The sequence below is a fragment of the Sus scrofa genome, chromosome 1, assembly GCF_054392235.1.
Source record: "Sus scrofa isolate SSC_HxYL_T2T_F1_AM1 chromosome 1, Sscrofa_HxYL_maternal_Yorkshire_Landrace_v2.0, whole genome shotgun sequence".
Taxonomy (NCBI): Eukaryota; Metazoa; Chordata; class Mammalia; order Artiodactyla; family Suidae; genus Sus; species Sus scrofa.
In genome coordinates, this window is record NC_139383.1 from 220,369,469 (window position 1) to 220,395,496 (window position 26,028).

Consider the following 26,028-nt stretch of genomic DNA (forward strand, 5'->3'; position numbering starts at 1 on the left):
TTTCATGAGTTCAACACTAGTTGTTAAGATGTTGGAGACTGGTGCTTTATTTTGGAGTATAATCTAGGAGGCAGTGCAAGAAAGGACAGATGAAGTAGGGAAAGAGCTAATAGATAGGTGGGATGGCAAGATGACTGATAATAATTGGTTACTTGGTCTTGGTGTTGATCACATGAGACACTTCATAAACTGTACTAGGACCTCTTATCCATGGGACAAAGAAAGAAAATTTATACATTTGCTCCATTTCCTACTGGCCAAATTCCCACAGGGTCAGTTCCCCTGTACTTCTGCATTGTGCATGCTTAGGTTACATGGGGTTCAAAAGACTCTTCTTGTATCTCAAACCTTGGCATTAACAAGGAAGTTCCAGGCAAGAGGTGAGAGGGCCCGGTATAGGTGAGATACCATCTGTTTGCACCTATGTAGAGCTGGTCAGAACACAGACAAGCCTTGTCACCACAGTAGTATCTGGAACACAAGACAACTGTGAGTGAGAGAGCTGAAGCACTTTTTGTGTCTGATATAGTAAACACTTTACATTACCCAGATCTCCTAGTGTTTTCCCATATTTTCTTGCTCCTAATTTTCCAATCTTTTTTGCCCTACTGACCCTTTCACCAAAACATCTGTCACATCCCAGGAATCCTTGTATATTTGGACCTCAGGTCACTATTTCCACCATAAGGATCATCTAATACTGCTTACAACTTCCCACTGTTCCTTAAGGCCACCTTGTGTGGGCCGCTAATGTGGCAGCAATCCACATCCATTTTCATTTTGTACCAATTCATCTGTGAACCAATCCCAAGCTCATTTCTTGTCTATTGATTGCCTGTTGGTGTGAGCAGAAGTTAAGATGGCAATGCCATAGAGGTGATTGATCTGAAAGTCTGATCACCTGTCACTTACTCTTTCTGAAACTACTAAGACCCACTTCCCAAAATATAATAAAACAGAGCTATACTCTGATACCCTGCATTAGGAGTCAGATCTGGTAACACTGTTGCATGATGGGCTGTTCATAAACCAAATATCACTTCCTAAACCACTGTTATTAGTCTGTTTGAGGGCTTGGTTACCCTGAGAGATGTCTATCAAACAGAGCATATTTTTGTCCATGAAGGTATAGTTTAGTTCCGTAATTCTAGGGAGTTTACTGTGTATTTTCTATTAGGGCTTGCCAGAGAGAAGAAGCACCTTATTCCATTATGGACAGCATGAGCACTATTGGAATAACTGCTCTAAGGGGTCAAGTGGCACAGGAACATACACCTCAGCCTGTATGTATTATAGGTCCCTCTTTTACTCTCAAGTGCGAGTCAAGAGTTTCCAAGATACAGATTTAAGCAAAGGTATATTACATGCTTGCTCAAAAATCCTGACTGCAAGCACTTTGTGACTTTTTGTTAGTATAAGATGAAAGATGCAATGACATCTTTTACCTTAATGGCCCCAGGCCACTAGATCCAGGAGAACTTCATGAATGTGGCACAACTGAGGATTCATTATTCTTATTTCCAATTCTATGACATGCACCTGTCTTGCAGCTTCCTGCTCACCGAGTCAAATTAGGATATACTCAAACTAATGGACCAGTGTGTTCACTCAAATGTCAAGATGGTCATAATCTACAGGCTATGATAGGGAGCAGGAGGGTAATATATCTCTATAGAAAGATCTCAAAAGTATACTGCTATCCCCTCACTATGAAGCTGAACTGCTTGCTGCCATCCAACAACTCGATATTCTAGCTCCAAAATCCTGGCCTGGAAGGCTTCTTTCCAGGGCATTCTAAGTGTCTTCCCTGGTTTATTCCAGAAAGCAGAGCTTGAGGCAAAGTCTTGTGTGCTGCTACTTTATTAGGAGTGCAATTCTAGGGGGTAGAAATAAGGAAAAGGTAAGTCATAGAAGTAGAATCAACACAAAGTTTTTATCTCGGTCTCATGAAAGTGTTCTCCAGGAAACCTTATGAACTACTTCATAGAATTGTCAGTCATGGGAAAGAATGTATTTATCAGCTACCCTTTCCCCCAGGTCCATAATTTTCCCTGAAGGATATAAGCTTCTGTGCATGAGTGCGGGTGTGAGCAGGTCCTGTGCTGAGCCCCACCTCAGGGTCAATAGGGAAGCCTTGGGATAGAAGGCAAGAGGCTCTGTATTAGACATGAAGCAAACTGTATTAACTTGAACTTATGGGAATGACTTAGAATTTACGAAAACCAGTCACTGCAGCAGAGCTAGAGTAGGAAAAAGGCAAGGGTAATAGATAACTAGAATCTGATATGTGGCGGGAGGCTAATTTGATACATCATGCTATTAAAGATGCTTTAATCCTTGTATTTACATGAATATGCAATGCATTTCATTTCACTTTTTCACTGATGTGCCTTGATCTATTGAAACATTCCTCAATTGTTATTTCCCTTCTATTATTAAATATTGTCACAGTATATTAAGCTTGGTTTTGAATGTGTTATCAATAATTGATTCATATTTAACCCAGGCCTAACTCAAGATTTTGGCATTAGGTACACCTGTAAGTGTAGTATTTTCTAATGATACTGATTTGTGGCTGAAATGGAAATATCCAAACCCAATACAAACTGGATTTTAACTTTCTAAATGGTGTTACTCTAATAGGAGAGAAATGGAGGCTCTCCTTTTCCCATTTGATGCTTCCTTTGAAGTCCATTTGTTCCTTTAGTATCTGTTGAATCTTTACTGTGGGCCAAGTGCTGAGCTAGAAGCTGGAGATACAAAAATAAATGAGACATAACCCTTCCTCACAAAGAACTCCTAATCCAGTGCAGAAACCAGTTACTACAAACACCAATGTAGTCTTCCAAGAACCATTTTCCAGCATTTCCCATCTGCATCATAATTTGCATATGAAGGAAATAGAAAGATAGTCCATAACAGGGATTCTAGTTCCAAAAAAACAAAACAAAACAAAAATCAAGTCGGGAGGAAGATAATACAGCTTCTGTAAAAAATGTTTTTCAAGATTGGATCTAATCTGATCTCCTAGTGGTAATAACAACACATGGAGGGAAGATAAAATGTTATTGTGCAAACCTCTCATTTCACCATCATTTTACTGAGAATTCTCTGTGCCAGGATGAAGCTGGGTCAGTTTTCTGCTATATTGTCCTGGAGTGAGGTGATTGGGAAGGGGGCAGGGGGAGGAAATTAACTTCTTTATGCTGAGTATTAAAATAGTTCACCATTGTCCTCGACGTCAAGCTAAAAATCCTATGAGCTGAAAAATCACTATTTTTTTTTTACCTCAGTAACAGTAACAGAATTTGAGGGCAAAAGATATGAGTAAAATGTAATCTGAATGAGGTATTCTAATTTGAGTCTGCATGACTGCCAAAGCACATATTAGGCACTGTTCATTTTATAGTTTATCACCTTCATACTGTCTGGCACAATGTAAATGCTGGTCATAATAATCAAAGTAACAAATGAACTCTCTTTAGTGGATACTTTTCATAATGTAGTCATGATATGTGGTCCAAAATCCTGACAGGGATCTCATAGGAGTTACTGGAGTCTGTGTACTTAGAATATCACACCGCTCTTTTATTGCACTTTCTTCCCTAAAGTGATTAAAGCCGTAAAATCTTATAAAATGGGGGAGAGTCAAGGGAGAAGCAGCCAAATTGATATTGGTTGTGGGACTTCTCAAAGCAATAATGCAAGATTCTCATTGTTTACCCCTTCTTCCCCCATCCTCTTTATCTCTCTTTCCCTTAATTTCTCTCTTTAAAATATTATAGTACTATGATCATTTTTCCCCATTGGTAAAATTTCAGTTATTTCTGACTTTCAGTTTTGTCCTACTGCCATCCCTTCTCTATCTCTTAAATGATGTTATAATAAAGAGAATTCTCTGCTGAGAAATGTCTTATAATTCTGGAATCATAGCAAGAAAGATAATTTTCTTAAATTTACCCTGTTGCTCATATGACATAAAAAATTTTAATCCCATCACAATATATTCACTTGGTTAAATATGCACCAATATGTTTAAGCCACACATGCAACACTGAGCTTTTTCTGTGGGTGCTCTTGGCTGTACGGATAACACAACTGCAACTTTCTGAGTCTTCTGCACCTGAGAATAGATTTTCCAAAAATCAGAACAAAAAGTTCAGGATGATAATATTTCCCATGTTCTGTAGTGTGTGTCTTGTCAATATCCCTTCCACTAACTAAATTCATCTCTGACTTCGTAGTTACCTCTTAGTTTTCCCTTATTGCCCAAAAACCCTGTGTTTCGGGGGCTCATGAGGAAATCCTCTGAAGTTTCAGATCTTCAGATCCCATCTGAGACTGATGGGGTTGTATGTTCTTTGTCCAGGTTGCTTTGTGACAAAGCTGTGCTGTAAAACCCTTGTGTTTCTTTCTAAGACAGTGGCACCTGTCCAACAAAGTGTCCAATTTGTCTAGAGGGTCTGACTGAAGGCCTTCATTATCATATGTTGGTGAAGTAATTTGCCTGAAGGAGAAACGGCCCATTAATAAGAGGAATGAATTGAGCATTGTTTTTGCCTAATACTCACACAGCTTCCTCCTTGGAACATACAGTTGTGGCATTTGTTTCAAATTGTCTACCTGCTTAACGAGCCTGTGCGTGAGAGTTGAGGTAGCAGCCTTGAAGAGCTTCATGTTGTGGATGCCAAAGTTACCTGAGGGAACTGAATCACTGAGTAGGTCAGGAAGCCTTTTGTGTTTTTTCTTAAAGGGACTAATGACTACAAAATATATCTGTTGAGGTTCTTAGGCCTCTTCTCAGACTCTGAGCCTGAATTCAAATTGAGAACAATGGTAGAACTCACAGTGCAGATATGTATTTCAAGAAATAAAAAGGCCAGCTTTGGATAAGACAACTTATAGTAGGCAATTGTAAATTACTTGACTTTCTCCGTTTTTTAAAACATTATTTATTTATTTTTGCTTTTTAGAGTCTAATCTGTGGTATAGTTCCCAGGCTAGGGGTTGAATCGGAGTTGTAGCTGCCAGCCTATCCCACAGCTCACAGCAATGCTGGATCCCTGACCCACTGAGCAAGGCCAGGGATGGAACCCACGTCTTCATGGATACTATTCAGGTTCATAATCTGTTGAGCCACAACGGGAACTCCTTATTTGACTTTCTTACAAAACCATTTTCCATTCCTCTCTAAAGAAGTTGCTTTCCAGCAGGTAGTTTTCTTTTGACTCCATGTAATGAGGAGTGTTTAACACCACGACAGGATTGGGGCAAACTCTTCCTCTCTTGAAAACTGAGAAGAGACCAAGAAACAATAAATTGAATTCTACATGTATTTAGAAATTTAACTTAGCAACTCAGGAGCATGGGGCATTCTTATTTTCCTAGGTGCCCTTTGAAGCAGGGAAAACCAGTTTTCACAGTGGGATATACATAAAGAAAGTTGAGAGAATTCCATCAAGGTTCCTGTTACCTTTTCAGTCCTGGGAGGACTGCCTGAATTCCTTCTTTTCCCCCCTCTGCTGGAGCTAGCTTAGAAACTGCCAAGTATTTGGAGTCAGAGTCTCGACTAATAATAATACATAAGTAAATACAGGCCGATACTCTTTTTTATTCCCATTTAGAAATTGGAATTGATTTACAATTTTGCACAGAAAACAGCCAGAGGGAAAATATTATATTTTAATAATATGCTAAACATGGAACAGAATAATTGAGAGCTGACAGTTCCCTTGGATTGCACACTGGCTCATGGAACAGGCGAGGAAACGTAGAGAACAGAGACATGTCCAAAAACTTCAGTTGCTAAGAGGGGCCACATCAGGAGTTCCTGTTGTGGCTCAGTGGTTAACAAATCCGACTAGGAACCATGAGGTTGCGGGTTTGATCCCTGGCGTCGCTTAGGGGGTTAAGGATCCGGCATTGCTGTGAGCTGTGGTGTAGGTCGAAGACAATACTCAGACCCTGTGTTGCTATGGCTCTGGCGTAGGCTGGCAGCTGCAGCTCCCATTAGACCCCTGGCCTGGGAACCTCCATATGCCGTGGGCGCGGCCCTAGAAAAGACCAAAAAAAAAAAAAAAAAAGCCCACATCATAGCAGCTTCAGCAGGAGTAACTTGGGTAACTTGGGATAAGTTGGATTGAAACAAATATTTACACAGAAGAAAATTTAATAATACAGTTTTACTGTAATCATAATTGCAAAAACAGATGTATCACTACAAATCATAGTCTCTGGAGGGATAATTAGTAACCGAAACTATTTTAAATGCTTTGTACCACCCTCTTTTATAATTGTTTTACCAGGAAAATATTATATAAAAACAAAATATCTGAAAATAAAGGCTATTCGTTTTTTTAAAATCAAGTAATTGCTTATTTAGCTAAAATATTAACACCAAAGACTTTTAAAAATGCACTTAAGTGTTTGTTTTTACTGTAGAGACTCTTCATTCTTCAGGGAAAGGATAATGGTGTGTGTGTGTGTGTCATCCCAGCTAATAAAAGGAAGAAATTTATAGACATTAGAAATTTCTCTTGGATTTTTAGTAGTCTTTTAAGGAACCTCTGTACTCTTCTCCATTGTGGCTGCACCAATTTACATTCCTTCCAACAGTTGCAGGAGGGGTCCCTTTTTTCCACATCCTCTCCAGCCTTTATTGTTTGAAGACACTTTTGATGATGGCCATTCTGACTGATGTTAAGTGATACCTCTTTGTAGTTTTGATTTGCCAAATGATGTTGAGCATCTTTTCATGTGCTTCTTGGCCATCTGTATGTCTTCTTGGGAGAGATGTCTGTTTAGATCTTTTGCTTATTTTTGACCGGCTTATTTGGAGTTTTTTATATTGAGATGCATGAGCTGTTTTTCTATTTTGGAGATTAATCCCTCATCAGTTGCTTTGTTTGCAAATATTTTCTCCCATTGAGCGCATTGTCTTTTCAATTTGTTTATGATTTCTGTTGCTGTGCAAAACCTTTTAAGTTTAATTAGGTCACATTTGTTTATTTTTGTTTTATTTTCATTACTCTAAGAGATGGATCCAAAAAGGCATTGCTGCAACTTATGTCAGAGTGTTCCGCCTACGTTTTCCTCTAAGAGTTTTATGTATCCATAACATTTATGTCTTTAATCCATTTGAGTTTATTTTTGTGCATGGTGTTAGAGAATGTTCCAATTTCATTCTTCTACATGTAGCTGTGTTTTCCCAGCACCACTTATTGAAGAGATTGTCTTTTCTCTATTGTATATTCTTGCCTCCTTATTATAGATAAATTGACCATAAGAACAAGGGTTTATTTCTAGGCTGTCTATCCTGTTCCATTGATTTATGTGTCAGTTTTTGTGCCAGTATCATACTGTTCAAATGACTGTAGATTTGTAGTGTTGTCTGAAGTCAGGAGCCTGATTCCTCCAGCTGTTTTTCTTTCTCAGGATTGCTTTGGCTATTTGGGGTCTTTTGTGTTTCCATACAAATTTTAAATGATTTTGCTCTAGATCTGTGAAAAATGCCACTGTTAATTTGATAAGAATCACATTGATTTTGTAGATTGCCTTGAGTAGTATAGTCATTTTGACAATTTTTGATTCTTCCAATCCAAGGACATAGTATATCTTTCAATTTGTTTGTATTATCTTCACTTTATTTCATCAACATCTTATAGTTTTTAGAGTATAGGTCTTTTGCCTCCTTAAGGAGGTTTAATCCTAGGGATTCAATTCTTTTTTAAAGTGATGGTAAGTGGGATTATTTCCTTCATTTTTCCTTCTAATTTTTCATTGTTTAGTGTGTAGAAATACAAGAGATATTTGTGTATTACCTTTGTATCCCCAGATTTACCAAATTCATTGATGAGCTCTAGTAGTTTACTGGTTGCATCTTTAGGATTTTCTATGTTTTCCGCAAACAGCAACAGTTTTATTTCTTTTCCAATTTGAATTCCTTTCCCCCCCTTTTCTTCTCTGATTTCTGTGGATAGGACTTCCAAAACTAGTTCTTTGAAAGACTAAAAATAGAACTAATGTATGATCCAGCAATCCAACTCACAGTCATCTATCCAAAGAAAACAATAATTCAAAAAGATATATGCACCCCAGTGTTTGTTGCAGTGCTATTTACAATAGACAAGATGTGGAAACAACCTAAATGTCAGTTGACAGAGGAATGGATAAAGAAGATGTGGCATATGTATATAATGGAATATTACTCAGCCACAAAAAGAATGGGATAATATCATTTGCATTAAAATGGATGAACCTAGAGATTATCATACACAGTGAAATCAATCAGATAAAAATCATATGCTATTATTTATATGTGGAATCTAAAAAAATGATGCACGTGAACCTCTTTACAAAATAGAAACAAGTTCACAGACTTCAAAAACAAATTTTGGTTACCAAAGAAGAAAGGTGGTGGGGAGGGATCAATTAAGAGTTTGGGATTAACATTTATAAATATAAAATATATAACCAACACAGACCTACTGGATAGCACACGGAATTCTACTCAATACTCTGTAATAACCTATACGGAGAAAGACTCTGAAAAAGAATAGATGTAAACATATTTATATTTGATTCACTTTGTCCTACAGCTGAAATTAACATAACATTGTAAATCAAGTATACTCCATTATAAAATAAAAATGAAATTAAATTAAAAAAGCAAAAGCAAAACAAAAAAACCACTTTTGGATTTTTCTCATTTCTTATCAAGGAGTTGTACTTCAACAGTATATTTCAAAGATCATTTTTGTTAAATTGGCTAGGCAAATTTGATTTAACTCTAAAAAATGTAAATATAATTTTAAAAAACTCACCTTGATAATTTCAACATATATTTATTCAGCTTGCCATCCCTTTTAGTAATAGTGATGTTAATATTTTTAACATAAAATTGCAAAGTAATGCAACAATAATCCTTTATGTACATAGCAATTGATTTTTACCCCAATTATCATTTCTACACTTGAAGTTGGAAATGCAGATGCAAATCCATCGTGGAATATGTTCACATTTCTTAGAGCCAGGCTTATTTGAGGAGGCACAAGTGACATTCACTGAAGAGCAACCCTGATAGTGGGGGTTATCAGGGAGATGGGTGCACAGACCATGGAAAGGCAGACTATATTCAGCACCAGATTCCAAGTGCAATAAAGGCATCCCCATTAGGCAGATGAAACAGAGGCAAGAAACCTGAATTGTATAGTCATATTCTGGAAAGCTCTAGTGCCTTAGGGCTATCTTTGGAATAGGAACTAACAAAGTAACATATATGAGAAATTTACTCTCAGAAACCAAAATCAGTAGGAAATGATGGATTTAAAATGTCATGGTGTTGGAAAGTGGATAAACTGCTCTCAGTCCTAGGAGAAAATTGCCAAAGATTTTCCCTCCCTTCCTGTTCTATGTCCCAGTGGTTCCGGGTATTGAGATCATAGCCATTTTGCAGGTGGAACACAGGGAAAGCAAAGGAATAATCTAGGTCTGTTATTCAGGTAAAACACTATTACTTTAATCCTGTTGTAACCATTTTGCTTAATATGGAGGGGTTTCTTTTGCCTCTAATGTTCTAGCTTAATTTTTTGTTTTTCTCCTTCATACACTCATCAGTACAGCCAAATTGTCTCTCTGATACCGTTCGTTTTTCCTTTTGGCCATGCAGTTTTCTAATTTTTGAGAATTCCTTTCATTCCATCATGGCTTGTGTTAGTCCTATCTATTTTTTTTTTTTTTTTTTTTTTTTGTCTTTTTGTCATTTCTTGGGCCGCTCCTGCAGCATTGGAGGTTCCCAGGCTAGGAGTCTAATAGGAGCTGTAGCTGCCAGCCTATGCCAGAGCCACAGCAACGTAGGTTCCAAGCCACCTCTGCGACCTACACCACAGCTCACAGCAATGCCGGATTCCCAACCCACTGAGCAAGGCCCGGGATTGAACCCGCAACCTCATGGTTCCTAGTCGGATTTGTTAACCACTGCGGCATGACAGGAACTCCCAGTCCTATCTATTTTTCAAATCCCAGTTCAACTTTTATTTTCTGCTAATCCTCCAGAATTGGGAAAAAAAAAATAGGTCTTCTGAATTCCTTTTAAAAGCAATTATTATAAAACATATCACATCAGATAAAAGTACAGAAAACAGTTAATTTGAAAAAGAATCATCTATGTAACCACAATCCAGGAGAAGAAATAAAACACTTTTAACATCTTAGAAGCCCTTTATGTGATTTACATTCTTGATGATGTCCTCATTGTTCTTCTTTGGAGAAAATAACTGTATTGACCTTGTTATTATCATCCCCCTGCCCCCCCAACCTCTAACATAGACCATGAATTCTCAGGTCAAAGGCTGTGGATATTTAAAAATTCTTCATTTACCAAAGATAAATGACTTGCCAAGGTTGTAGCACACATTTATATTGGATGCTTGTTTTTCATTGAAAGTTATTTTTGGAAGGGACATCAAATATATTATTTGAATTTAGGTTCAAATGATCTTCACATTATAACCATTGATCCATGTATCCTCTCTTACGTAAGTCAGGAAAAAGATAACCATTTTTTCACCTTGGTTGCTAGGCACTGCCTAATTGTCTGTTTCTGACCAAAATTTTGACAGACTGTCCTCAATATTTTATCACAGTTGGCTTTTTTATGGCAAGCAAAAATATTAGATTTATTATAAATAATAGCCGTCTAATCATTTAATCATCTGGATGAGGAAGAAACACATTAGAATAAATATGTATGGTAATTGTTAAACAAGTAAATATGCTTTACTTCAGTAATATCTCCAAATGATAATTTCTGCAAAAGATTTGTACACACACATAATACTTTAAAATTAATATTTAAATGGAGTCTTTTTTCCCTCCATGTTACCAACTGATTAGAGTTTTCCCAAATCCATTTGCCAGTTTACAGCATAATATACTAAGCTTCTCAGGCTGCTGATGACTGCACTTCTTGTTTACTTTCCTCAGTAACTGGGACAATGGTTAGAAGTATTTGAAAATAGAAGGTGATGAATGGCACTGCTTGCTCTCCAAAGTTAAACAATTGCAAGGATCAGGGGAGTTTGTGCAATTGTGATATTTGTGGAAAGGAGCAATTAGACAATGATTATAAGTGCCAAGTCCAGTCCTAATAAGGCAATCTGGGTGAGTTCAGTTCTTCTGCCTTTAAGTGTTTTTTAGGATTCACATAGGAGGAGTTTATTTATCTTAGGTTTATGCCTCCCAATTAAAACATACCCTACTTACTATATCAGTCTTTTGTTTGTTATAGCATAACAAAGGGATAATTATATATATATGTTTATATTTCTATATAAAAAGTTACATTTATATAATTATATGTGTATGAAATATACATATATGTCAATGCTATTTAGTCATACAAGTTTAGATTCATTTTTATAAAAATTGGAGAGGTGCTTTATTGTGTGTACATTTTGACCATAACATCATGCATACTACCTTCTAAAACTCATACATTCATGTTAAAACCACAGGTTCTACATTTTTGGCTTTAGAATTCTTGAAAGTGATTCTTTCTCACAAATGAGACAATCTTAAATCTGGAGGTCTTTTCTAAGACAACTGGCATGGATCTCTTTTGTGAAGAATGCAGTTTGCCTATTAAAGTAGGGACCTTTTGGAGTACTTGGAAGGAAAAGGGCTCATCAGGCTGTTGATACGGTTTCTAAGTTGTGTAACAGGAGTTGTTATCTAGACACTAATCTTATCCCAGTAGTTGCTAAGAATGATTTGCTTCATTTCCTCCTCTCTTCTTCTCCATGCAACATCTAGGGTCTCTTCTGGCTTCTAACAGTTCTCTTCCCATAAATTAAAGCTCATGTGAGGATAGGAATCAAAGGAATTAGGGGGGTGCAGGAAGAAAATATTTTACATGTATTTAAAGCCACTTGGTGGGTGAGAAAGAATCGCATGTGAAATATATGGATTAACTCTTTGATTACTGAAGTATTCTCTTTAATATTGCACATAAATTGTTAGTGGGATTTTCTTTTTTAAATTTTTTTATTAAGTTGATTTACAATGTTCTGTCAATTTGTGCTGTACAGCGAAGTGACCCAGTCACACATATACATATTTTCAGCCAGATTGCTTCTCTCTCTTCATTATTTAAGCCAATCTCAAAATTATATGGACAGATTCTAAGATTGTTTTACTCTTTTATATTTTCTACATCTCAAATTCTTAATGGTTACGAACCTTCATTAGGCTCAAAATCTTTTCATAGTCTTGTCCCAAACCCTCTAGCCTCACTTCCTACCATTTGTACTTCACGTTACCTTAACATTTCACCAAAATTGATGTGTCATCCTGCTCAAATTCATTCTGACAAGCACTATTACCCATTCCTAGTCAGGTAAGAGTAGCTGCCTTATCTCATGTTTATAATCATGTGAGAATCCTTTTAGGGGTCATTTCCTTCCTAGATGCTATCCCTAATATCCTTAACTATATCTTTAATGTTGTTCCACAGTCCCTGTGCTTGCTGTTAATATAGCACATGTGATATATTTGTCACAGTATATTTGATCTGTCCTTTTCTCCTATTGCTTAAATACTATGTTAGATTGAAGAGGGTCTGGCATTTCAGAGTAGGTATTGAAAATTCTAAAATAAATAAATGAATAAAAGTCATCAGCCACAATATAACAGAAAATAGAACTCTAACTTCACAATTCATAGTATAGCTCCAGAAAGTTTGAAAATAAAGAACATAATTGTTTGCCTGTTTTTAATGAAGTAAACTCTTAAATCCAATAGCAAAACAATATGGATTTGATTTGAGCTATCTCTATGGCTTGCCCTAAACGTGGTCTGATTCTATCAAATTTTAGAATGAGATAGAGTAGTCTTGTTGAGGGAGATTAAAATGAATCTTATGAATAATCTTTGAGGGAAACACTAAATCTGCTCCATTCCTTTCTGGTGAATTAGATTGAGCATGATGTATTCGAGGCCAGAAGTCAGCTAGCATGCTGAGATTTCATTACCATTATGTCATGATGTGCATAAAGGAGGTTCTTATATATTTTTTTCTGAAGCACTCTGTCCATTTCCTGGAGCACAGGAGGACATGGGGATGCAGAATCCAAACTTCTGTGATTAATTCCACACCTACACTTAGAACAGATAAGGATAAAAACATAGATGTTGTAGCATTCATATCACCAAAATAAGGATATGCTACCTTGGTGACAATTATGTTTTTCTTTGATCTAAACTTTTAATGAAATTTGTTAATTAAAGATAGTTTTGGAGTTCCCACTGTGGCACAGCAGAAAGGAATCTAATATTCATGAGAACTGGGTTCAATCCGTGGCCTCACCCAGTGGGTCGGGGATCTGGCAGTTCCGTGAGTTATAGTGTAGGCTGTAGACATGGCTCAGATCTGGTGTGGCTGTGGCATAGGCTGGCAGCTATAGCTCTGATTCGACCCTTAGCCTGGGAACTTACATATGCCACCAGTGCAGACCTAAAAAGCAAAATAAGGAAATAAATAAATAAAAGATAGTTTTGGCAAAGGATCAAGGTGGCGGAGTAGGAAGACACTCATCTCACCTCCTCTCCTGGGCACACTCAACTTACAACAACTTGTAGGACAATTACGTATAAGAAAAACCTGAAAACTGGCAGGAAATATTTTCCACAACTAAAGATATAAAGAAGGAAGCATGAGGAGATGGGTGGGAGGGATGGAGACCTGGTAAAGTTAGGACCCCCTCCTCCCATTTGGTGAACCACAAACAGGAAGGATATCATGACTGCATAAATCCTCCCTGAGGAGTGAGGCGTCTGAGATCCACATTGGGGTCCCATGCTTGGGGGTCCTGTACCAGAAAAATGAGCCCTCAGAAAGACTGTCTTCGAAAACCAGAAGGGCTTACATTCAGGAGAGCAACAAGGCTAAAGGAAACAGAAACTACATTTTAGAAGGAGACATGGAATGCTTAGAGTCTCAGCACAGACACAGTGGTTTGAAAGGTGCCTGAGTCAGACCCATTTGCTGATCTTGGAGAGCCCCCTTAGAGAGGCAGGAGACAGCTAGAACTCACCTGGGGAATGACACTGACAGCAGCTATTTTTGACTTCTTCTATCACACTGATTCCAGTGCTGACAAGTACCCCTTTGGAATCCTCCCTCTAGGCTATTAGCTCCAAGGTCTTGCCTTAGTCACCTGTGGGCCTGCAATAGTCACAAACAGCTGAGCCACACAGTCAGCCACGTGGGAAAAATGCTCTACCCATCAGCAACAAGCATGTAGCTCTCATGAATCGCCAGACTACAGCCAGCCTCATGGGGAAAATGAACTGCCCACCAGTGAGTCTGCCTCAGGTGTATACTGCCAAACATCACAACCAGCCATGCAAGGGTCCTACCCCACCTTCCAGCAAACCCATTGCAACCATGCAAGGCAAGGCCTCACTGCCTGTTGGACTAGAGGCCAGCTTACCTACCAGATTACTCACAGTAATTGACTCTACCACAATAGAAGGGCATATACTCACAGAGGGTACCTCTAGAGCATCTAAATCTGATAGCCAGAGGGGAGCATGCTGATGGATCTGATAAGATACTCTTATATAAGGCCACTTCTCCATGATCAAGAGACCTAATGGACCTATCTAATACATAGAAATAAACATAGAGAATTAGGCAGATTTAAGAGACAGAGGCATATGTTCCAAACAAAAGAATAAGACAAAACCCCCAAAAAAGAACTAAATGAAACAGAGAGAAATAATCTACTTGGTAAAGATTTCAAGGTAAAGATGTTCAAATTTAAGAATGGATAAACACAAGAATTTCAACAAAGTGTTAGAAAACAAAAAAATCAATCAGACCTGAGGATTGCAATAACTTTACATGAAAAATACAGTGGAAGGAAACAACATTATATTAGACGATACAGAAGAATGAATTAGTGCTCCGGAAGATAGAGTAGTGGAAATCACCCAAGATGAATCAGCAAAAGAAAAAAATAATTTTAAAACATAAGGATACTTTGATTTTTTTTTTGTCTTTTCTAGGGCCACACCCACAGCATATGAGACATCTAGGGCCATTAACATTCATAATTTATAACTAAACTTATATGATCCAGTAGGAGAGGTGAGAAATAAATTGGCAGAGAACTTTTTTGAAGACTTAAGAACTCAGTAATTCTCTCACCTGAGGAAGGAAACTGACATTCAGGTCTAGGAAGCACAGAGCATCCCAAACAAAGTAAACTCAAATAAATCTACATCATGACACATTATAGTTAAAAAAGTAAAAAAAAAAAAAAAAAGAAAAAAAAAAGAAAAAAAACCAATCAAGATAAAGAGATAATCTTAAAAGCAGCAAGAGAAAAGTAACTAGTTACATATGGGGCAACTCCCATAAAGCTATCAGCTGACTTTTCAGTGAAAGCTTTGCAGGCCAGAGGGAGGGGCACAATATATTCACCATGCTAAGAAAAAGCCTGCCTTTGATGAAATCCTGCAGTGGAAGCTTTGCAATTAAAGTGCTAGATTACTAAATGCAAAAATCCAATAGGTTCTGTGGAGGCAGCTTAGGCATGCAAAAACAACAATTTTCTTTAAGCCACATATTATTGAGAACTGGTTTTGGCTCTAAAGATGAACAGCTTTAAGAAGGGCTATAAACCCAGATTGCTGATTTACTAAAAAAATTAAGGCGTGATACTGATTTCTGATGTTAGAGAACACACATTTCTGATGTTAGAGAACACACATTTTTACAAAAAAAAATTAAGGGGTGATACTGATTTCTGATGTTAGAGAACACACATTTTTTCTGCATATAGTTACTTAAGCATCTATCTCTTTAGACACTTAAACTATGAGTCAGTTTTATTGGCCTTGCTACAGTAACCCACTAATGGGAAGGTGAATCATAGACAATTTTAGTTTCCCAGATGCTCATGTAGCAAGCAAAGTAGGAAGATGGATGGTTGAAGGCAATGTACTGCTTTAGATGACAATGATGAACTTGATACACAGATGCTGTATTTGTGTTAGTGATAGAGACTTCCAGTGATGCAGGCAATATTAAAGTAGTATTATATGTTGTATGGCAGCACCATATAATTGTAAAGGACAGAGACTTTCACGCTAAACTGAACAGATGCCTATTTCCAGCTCTGTTGCCTATGGGCTAATATGATCTTGATTACACATTGATTTACTTTTCCTTGCCCCTCAATAATTTCCTCATCTATAAAATGAGGCCATGATATCTAAGTTATAAATACATATCAATAATTAAATAAAATAATGAATTCTGGTTGTGGTTCAGCGGTAATGAATCTGACTAGTATCCAGGAGGATACAGGTTCAATTCCTGGCCTCACTCAGTGGGTTGAGGATCTGGCTGTGGTTAGGTTGCAGATTCCACTCAGATCTGGCATGGCCATGGCTGTGGCTGTGGTTGGCAGCTGTAGCTCCAATATGACCTCTAGCCTGGGAACTTCCATATACCACAGGTGCAGCCATAAAAAGCAAAAGAAGCAAACAAAATAATTAAATAAAATAAGTATATCTCATGTGGTTTCTAATATATAATTAGTGCACATTAATGGTAACTATTAAATTATTAATATTATTTTATTTACAGAGGATGGGACTTAAAACTGATCCATGTATGTAGAGTGAGTGCAGAAAAAAGGGTCAACAACAATGTATGTGGTAACAAGTCTGTAGTTGCTTACTAAATGGCAATTTTTATCATGTACTCCAGATTTTATATATACGTATTTCATTCTGGGTATCCACACACTTTATTTTGTTTATTTTTTTACTTTTTTGTCTTTTAGAGCCACACTGGTGGGATATGGAGGTTCCCATGCTAGGCGTCGAATTGGAGCTGTAGCCATTAATCTATGCCACAGGCAACGGCAATGCCAGATCTGATCCGCGTCTGCAATCTACTCCACAGCTCATGGCAATGCAAGATCCTTAACCCACTGTGCAAGACCAGGGATTGAACCTGCATCTTCATGGATACCAGTCAGATTCATTTCTTCTGAGCCACAACAGGGAACTCCTACAACCCATTTTTTAGTTATGTTTCTTAAAGTCCCTATTGTAGCTCAGCGGTAATGAACCTGACTGGTATCCATGAGGATGTGGGTTCCATCCCTGGCCCCATTCAGTGGATTTAGTATCCTGCATTGCCCGTGAGCTGTGGTATACATCGCAAACATGGCTTGGATCCTGTGTTGTTGTTCCTGTGGTATAGGTGGGCAGCTGCAGCTCTGATTCAGCCTCTAGCCTAGGAACTTCCATATGCCACAGGAGCGGCCCTAAAAAGCTGAAAGAAGAAAAAGCTATGTTTCTCTTCAAAGATAAAACACTCTTTTTATTATTCATTGGTTTTTAAAGCTACATGCTAAAGCTTACTTTAAAGAAAGATTAGACAGAGGAATATTAATCTAATTTTTTTTTAATCTCTAGCCATTTGTGGAATGGCTGTTTTGTGGGAGGATGTTTGTACCCCACTGTTGTAATAGTAAATCCAAAACTACCTTGATAAAACCATACTTGTAATATCTCAGTAACATTTATTCTTCTTTAAAAGGGAAAATTTCTTTCTAATAAATGTCAGTTTATCCTCAGTCTCATTAATGATAAATTCATTGTACTAGGGGGTGGGTGCATATTTTCTCTTTGCTGGCTTAAAAATGTAAACATGGATAATGAAATAACTGTTTATTTACAAAAATTTAAAAATTTACTTTGCATATAATTTTGCTCTTTATTGATGTATAATTGACATACAACATTATATTAGTTTTAGGTATAAAACATAGTGGACTGATATTTGTATACATTGTGTAATGATCACTGCAAGACTCTGTTTCTAGTTTAGAAAAAAAGTATATCATAATTTTGCGGACTTCTTCAGATCTTCTCCCAGTGAACTCTAGTTATTATATGAATAGCATTCTCATTGCCTAAGGAGATTTCTTTCTTTTCTATCTATAGGAAGAATATCAAATACCTTAGCATATTGCATGAAACTCATCAGTTTTATACTAATTTTAGTATCCCATTCACTTTAGTGTCCTATTCATTTAGTATCCCGTTTGATAGTAACCCATTAATTTTATTGAATTTATCTTTAGCTACTCTGTAATATATACACTCATTAATCCATGTATTAGCAACCCTAGACTACTGACTGTATTATTTTTAGCACTAATATCATATCTGTTACAAATGAGAACTTTGTCATATTCTTTTCTATCCACATCCTTCCTTCACCACTGCAATGATCTTTTTATTATGTTTTCTTAGTTTTTCTAAAGTTATTCTTACACCTTTTAATATTATAATCTCACTACATAATTTCAGTCTTAAGTAATTAGTGTGTGTGCTTATGTGTGTATGTATGTGTGTGGTATGCTAGTTAAACTCCAAGCAAATCCATCTCTTCCATGGATTAAAGCAATTGGTTAATCATTTTTTTTTAAATGATGTGAAGCCCTGAACAGAAGATAAAAGCAGATAGATTTTAGAGGTAAGTTGTCATATAGAAAAAGGAAATGGCAGCATATAGAGGTTTTGCCTTTTGGAGGACTTAATCTAAATACAGGCTAAAGCTGATTATGAGGTGGCCAAAACTTTAAGACGAACACTGAAGGCTTTCAGGCCTGAAAAGAAGAAACAGAATGCAGAGTTCAACACAACTAAAGTCACTAAAATGTGAAGGAAGATCCTAGAAAAGAGAGAGTTGGAAAGGAGCATTTCTAAATACCATGTAAACTATGCCCAAGTTTTTGTCTGAACCAGGCACAGGGCAAAATTAGGCTAATGATAAAAGACTGACATAAGATTTGAGCAGCTCAGAGGTCCCATCATGGCTCAGTGGGTTAAGAACCTGACATAGTTTCCATGAGGATGCAGATTCGATCCCTGGTCTCACTCAGTGTCTCAAGGATCCAGCATTGCTGCAAACTGTGAGGGTAGGTCGCAGATGCAGCTCAGATCAGTGTTGCAGTGGCTGTTGTGTAGGCTGGCTGCTGCAGCTTGGATTTGACCCTAGTCCTGGGAACTTCCACATGCCACAGATGTGGCTATTAAAAAAAAAAAAAAAAAAAAAAGATTTGAGTAGCTCAAAAAACAAAGTTAACTTTTTGAATCCAAATAAATTAACTGTTTATTAAAATTACAAATAGATTTTTCAGGATAATATAACAGAACCTATAATCTTTAAAATATAATGTAGACAAAGCCCAACATAAAATTCAGAATTATCTGACATACGAAAAACTAGAAAATGTAACTTATTCTTAAGAAAAAGAAGCAAAATGATGTAAACCAGCTCTGAGATAACCCATATATTGTGCCTGTCAATTAAAGCAGCAATTACTTTGGTGTTCAAAGATATAAAGGATAATATGTTTGCAGTGAATGAAATGATGGAAAATACTAACAGAAATAGAAAATATTTTTAAAAATCAAATGAAATTCTGGAACTGTGCTTTTAGAGAACTGAAGAGGAGGAGGGACAATTTTACTATATTTTATTTTCAATTTTTATTGTGAAAAATTTGAGTCCTATATAAAATATAAAGAGTATATAATGAGCATCCATGTGCTCATCACCCAATTAAAAAAATATTTAATTTTTAAAATCTATTTTCCACCTCCTACATTTTTTCTCCCAGTTTTATGAAAATATAATTGACATAGAGTACTATGTACATTTAGGGTATACAGCATAATGACTTGATTTACATATATTATAAGGTAATTAGCCTCCAATATTTTAACTATTTTAAAGTAAATTATAGTCATTATATCATTTCATAATTTACAATAAAGAATTTTAAAAATATATCTGTGTTTACATCTAAGAGAATTATCATTCATTATCTAATCTAATATTATCTAGTATTCAAAATTTCCTTAATTTTCTAAAATAAAGCTTTTTCCCATTGATATGTGTCAATTTAGATCTAACAAGGTCACATATTTCATTTGGTTGTTATGGGTCTTAAGCCTTTTTTTTTTTTTTTTTTTCCTTTCTTTCTTTCTCTGACAATTCTCCCTTCTTCTTTGTTTGGAGAAACCTGGCCTTTATAGCTTTATAAAATGTCCATATCCTGGCTTTGGGTGATTACACTTTCATGTGCCTTAACTTGCTTTTCTATCTTTTCATGAATTTCCTTATTCTGGCAGTTAAATCTAGACATTCTCATTAGAAGACGATGGCTCCTGCTTTTGTAGTTAATAAAATTTAGATGATGTTATTCATATCCTACTGCATACCATCCATAGTCTCACCCTGTCTGATTTCCCCAATTTCATCCATTACATTTAAACTGGAAATTTATCAGCCTTCCTTTGAATGTATTCTCTTTTGTTGACATCTTTGTGCTTTTATTCAAAGACTATTTTCCATAATATCACTCACCTATTTTCAGAATAAAGAAGCTCTTTCTTCTATTTTCCCATAACATTTTAAGCATAACTAGCAATCAAATATTGTAGACCATCTTAAACTACTCGGCTAACTTTAAGTTCAATCCCAAATGTAAATGCATCTGAAGAAACACACAAATACTTCTAAAAAAAGTATTGAAGAACATCTTCATTTTTATGGACGCATTTTTGATATCACAGAGGAGAAACTGCACCACATAGAACCAAGCAATACTTCCTAAAGTAGATTTCCTGTTTGATGATATACCTTTTAGGACAGCTTCCTCATCCCTTAATTTTTCTCTAATTTCTACTTCATCGCAGTTTGGCTATTCCTTTCTAATGTTTCCCTTGCATCATAGCCACCAGTTCTCCAATCTTCTCATAAATTTTTAAATATTTTTCCCAAATTCTTGTACTTTATGCTCAAAGCAAATAAATGCCTCTTTGGGCTTACCAGTTTTGCAGCTCCAGCCATGACTCGTAGAAAAACAGTAGCCATGTAATCAGGCTTTGCTTATAAATGATACTCCTTAGAAGGTAGAAAGACTCATCTGTATTTTTATTGCTGTTATTTATGTCATATTCATTATAGCACTTATACATTATCATTGTTCTGTAAGAACAATGACTGTGAACTATATAAAATCAGATTATGCCTTCTCCTTTTTTGCTTTACCCTCAACATTATGCCCCTCTCAGAGCACATCATTGTTTAGTGAATGACCACTTGAAAGTTTAGATTTGTTTTCATAAAAACTGTTTCATGGGAGGTCCGTTGGTGGCGCAGTGGAAACAAATCCGACTAGTGTTCATGAGGATGCCGGTTTGATCCCTGGCCTTACCCAGCTGTTTGGGAATCCAACATTGCCATGAGCTGTGGTGTAGGTTGCACATGTGGCTCAGATCCTGCGCAGCTGTGCTGTGGTTGTGGCCAGCAACTGTAGCTCTGATTAACCTCTATCCTGGGGAACTTCCATATGCTGTGGGTGCGGCCCTACAAAGCAAAAAACAAACAAACAGACAAAGAAACTGTTATCATCTTCCCACACTGTCTTGCTATTCTTTCAAAGATTGTAATGTTGATCCAGAATAGATTAGCTATATGTTTTATGTTTTGTCAGAGATCTTAAAATAGTATGTTTTAATTTATAAAACAGCACATAGGTCAGTTTCCTCTTCTTTGTTTTATTTGTATATAAACATTTTTCTCTTCACAAATACAAGAAAGTCCATTAGGCTCTTGGGGTTAAAGGGAGGTTTTCAATTATTTTGTGAAAATTTGATTTAGATTAAAATGGCAGTTAACTTGATAAGTTAAGAGAAGCAAGAAAGCATGCCTAAACAGCTGGACATAGACACTCCCCACTGAGTGCAGTTTTGGTGAGAGCCACTTTACTCGAAGTTCAATTATGAAATCATGCAGAGCCACACAGGAATACTGTACAAATCAAAAAGATAATTGTGCCAGTCTAAGAAGTAAAAAAAAAAAAAGCAGTATTATTACAAAATCAAATTACACAAAATCAAATTATAAACTTGTTTTTAAACTTAACAAGCATCATAAGGCTTTCTGGAAAATTACTTGTGAGTAGAATATTTTTATGGTATACATTATATAATACATACTTAATGAGTATCCACAGTGTTTTTGGCACTCAGTTAAACAGATTCAGTCATTCTTAGTGTAGATGGAAAAATAATTCTTCGTGCTGATAGCTTTTGACTAGTTTCTTCAAAAGTCTTTTCATGTCTAGAGGTCAGATATTCTTTTGTGACAGTCTGGGAGCATGAAACTGAAACATAAACCTTAGGTTTCAATAATAATGGGTTATCTTATCTAGTTTTTCTGGAATGATGGAATTTTCAAGATAGCCTTGCTTTAGAGAACATTTCACTTAAAAGTATTCAAATGAAACATAAGTAAATATCACAACCAATAAATAATAATAAATAATTGCTAAGAGCTTCCCTATAGAGCTGTACTGCAGAACCATGCCATCAGTAAGACAGGAGTTAAGGTTCCCTACATTTGTAGTAGATTTAACAGTTAAATAATGCTGTCTGATTTACCCTTCGCACAGCCTTCAAAGATAGATTTCAATTTAACTCATGGGAAAACAGTTTTGCCGATACTTATACAGCTTTTAAGTGGAACTTTCCGATTGAAACCCAAAAGTAAACCAGGAATCCAAAGAACTTCTCCCTAGAGCATAGGAACGTCACACTTACAATAATGTAAAATTGATATTTCCTAAAACTTAATTCATGCAATCTAATCTCAGTGGGTTAAGGATCCAGCACTGCTGTGAGCTGTGGTGTAGGCCGTTGGCTACAGCTCCGATTCTACACCTACCCTGGGAAACTTCATATGCCGTGAGTGTGACCCTAAAAAGATTAAAAATAAATAGTAAAATAAAATAAAATGTAACTGCAATGCATAGTGTACTATTCACTAAATATTTATACACTAAATAAATGAAAAAACTTTACAGAGATGCAGATGATAAATTTCACATATGCACATATTTCTTTAAAAAGTTTCAGTCATTCTTCATAAATCTGGATATTTGTCACTTTATATTTTATAAGAATATTTTATTTTACTGTGTAAACTTTATGGTTATCATTATTAAGAATTATATTAACAATATTAGCTTCACTGCACATAGAACAGTTGAATTAACATTTTCCCTATTGCCAGATATTTACGTTATTTCTATCACACTAGTTTAACTAATGTCATGGGCTTTCTCCTCCCTTCGGGATATTTTTTGTAGTTTTTGCTTTCAGACTTAAAAATCTAGATACTTTAAATTGTGAAAAATAATACACATTTGCGTGGATATTAGCAGTTTCTGTGTATAAGTATATTTTTGTAGATTTGGAAAATTAATAAGCAAAATGGAAACTTAATTTTGGCCATTATTGAATTACTGTTGAGATTATTTTCCTATGTAGTTTTATTAATTGAGCTTCTCTTTTTTGAAAATTTTATGTCATTTATTTACTGCGATATTGATAACTATCTAATTATATTCTTTTTATTCTATTTGCTGCAAATATTTTTCCCAACCATTTAATGCATTTTTTTTCTAAATTTTCAGTTACAGTTTTCACATAGAATTTTTTATTATTTTAATGTCTGATTTGCATCCCAGTATATGTGAAATCTAAAATGTTCTCTAGCTCTCATGGTTATTTTTAATATAACACTCTAATGCACGTGGGATTAATTTGGTTCACAGTGTGAGTTTCAGCTCTAAAACAGATTTCTGTCTTCAAATTCCTAACACATTATTTCAGTGTTACTAACAAACTATTTTCCATTGTTTTCAAATGTTCCTTTTGTAAATATTAAATCTATATGTATAATTCTATTTATTTTCTTCCAGAAGATCTTTTGTTTTATAAACCAGGAACACATTGTTTTAATTATTGTAGGTCCACAGAGGTTTATTTTCTAGTAGAGAATTTCTTCCTTTGTTGAATATATTCTCTCATATTTTTATCTTTCCTACTTGATTTAGATCTTATTCTTTTGTTTTTTTCTTTTACAGAACTCTCTATCACCTGCTTATTTAGTTCCATAAACATAAATTACCAGGAAAAAATTGACACTTTTGTATCTTTCTGTTCTTTCAAATTTTATATTTCTGCAAAATTCATTTTTTCCCAGTAGATCAAATAATTTCTTATTAAAATTATTCTTAAATATTTTATGTATGTTTATTGTGAATGACATCTCTGGGAACATCTCTCAAATGACTCTGGCATATAACAAAATGATATAGTTTTAAAATTATTGACCTAATCATTCATTTCATTAGCTTTTATTAAAATTTTTTGTTAGTTTTTTGTTTTCTAATCACAATGTTATGTTAACATCCTGTTGTTTCTTTCTTTCTTTCTTTCTTTTTTTTTTAGGGCAGCATCCATGCCACATGGAAGTTCTCAGGCTAGGGGTTGAATCAGAGCTGCAACTGCCAGCCTACCCCACAGCCACAGCACCATGGGGTCTGAGCTGTGTCTGCAGCCTACACCACAGCTTATGGCAATGCCAGATCCTTAACCCACTGACTGAGGCCAGGGATTGAACCCTCATCCTCATGGATCCTAGTCAGGTTCATTAACTGCTGAGCTGTGAAGGGAGTTCCTGTTTCTTTCTTTAATACCTTTTATTTCTATTTTCCTCTTTTTTTCTTCCAGTTTTATAGAGATATAACTAACATACAACACTGTATAACATGCAACATGTATAGCATGTACAGCATAAAGACTTGGCATATCAACATCTTGAAATGATTATCGCAATAATTTTATATCCATCAGCTGATATAAATACATTATAGAAATAGAAAAGTTTTTTTTTTCTTGTGATGAGAACTTTCAGGATTTACTCTCCTATCTTTTATATATAACATAAAGCAATATTAATTATATTTGTCACATTGTACAATAACATCGTGATTATATGCAAGTACTAATTTATCTCATAACTGGAAGTTTGTAACCTTTCAACTACCTTCATCCAATTCCCTCTGCCCCAACCTCCAGCCTCTGGTTAGCATGAATCTGATCTCTTTCTATATGTTTGTTTGTTTTTAAAGTATAATTGACCCACAACACTATGTTAGTTCCTGTTACATTATAATTTTGTGTTTCTGTACATTTCATAATGATCACCAAAATAAGTCTGTTTACCATATGTTACATACAAAGATATGACATGGTTGTTGCCTATGTTCCCCAAATGAAACATTTCATACCCATGATTTATTTATTTTGCAACTGGAGTTTTGACCTGTTAACCTCCTTGGCATATTTCTTCCCTCTCTCTACCCCTTTTCCCTCTGGCAACCACCTATTTGTTCTCTGTATCTATATCTCTGTTTTTGCTTTGTTATGTTTGTTCATTTGTTTCATTTTTTAGATTCCATGTGTAAGTAAAATCATACAACATTTGTCTTTCTCTGACTTATTTCACATAGCATAACACCAGCTTGTGTTCATATTGTCACGATGATAAGCTTTCCTTCTTTTTATGGCTAATATTCCATTCTATAAATATATCGCATCTTTATCCATTCATCTATCGGTGGATACTTGGGTTGCTTCCTTATCTTGGCTATTATAAATAATGCTGCAGTGACTGTAGGGGTAGACATATCTTTTCTAATTGTTGTTTTTGTTTTCTTTGATTAAATATCCAGGAGTAGAATTACTGGATCATACGATTTTTCTACCTTTATTTTTTTTTGAGGGATTTCTCTATTGTTTTCCAAAATGGTGGCACCAATTTACATTTCCAACAATAGTGCATAAGGGTTCCCTTTTCTTCATATCCTTGCCAACACTGGCTATTTGTTGCCTTTTTGATAATACCCATTCTGACAGGTGTGAGGTAGTAGCTTATTGTGGTATTGATTTGCATTTCCCTGACAATTTGTGCTGTTGAGTATCTTTTCATATGCCTGTTGAACATCTAGATGTCTTCTTTGGAAAAATGTCTATTTAGATCCTCTGCCATTTTTTTTTTCTCTGCCATTTTTTATAGCATCA

General features: G+C 35.7%; 1 protein-coding gene and 1 long non-coding RNA gene across 5 annotated transcripts in view; one reads left to right on the plus strand and one right to left on the minus strand.

Moving 5' to 3' along the window:
* LOC102165580 (uncharacterized) overlaps positions 1–26,028 on the plus strand; it is a 1,236,614-nt gene that overhangs the window by 88,885 nt on the left and 1,121,701 nt on the right. The window contains exon 1 of one of the 4 annotated variants that reach the window (XR_014821705.1): positions 22,744–22,842. The exons of the other annotated variants lie outside the window; for them this stretch is intronic. The gene's annotated coding sequence lies outside the window, so the exon portion shown is untranslated. Of the gene's footprint in view, positions 1–22,743; positions 22,843–26,028 lie in introns of those variants that run through there. 4 annotated transcript variants of the gene reach the window in all.
* LOC146407020 (uncharacterized) lies at positions 12,223–16,501 on the minus strand. Its single transcript, XR_014821711.1, has 2 exons — positions 15,804–16,501; positions 12,223–15,723 (listed from the first exon to the last, which is right to left on the minus strand). It is a non-coding gene; the product is annotated as an uncharacterized LOC146407020 (long non-coding RNA).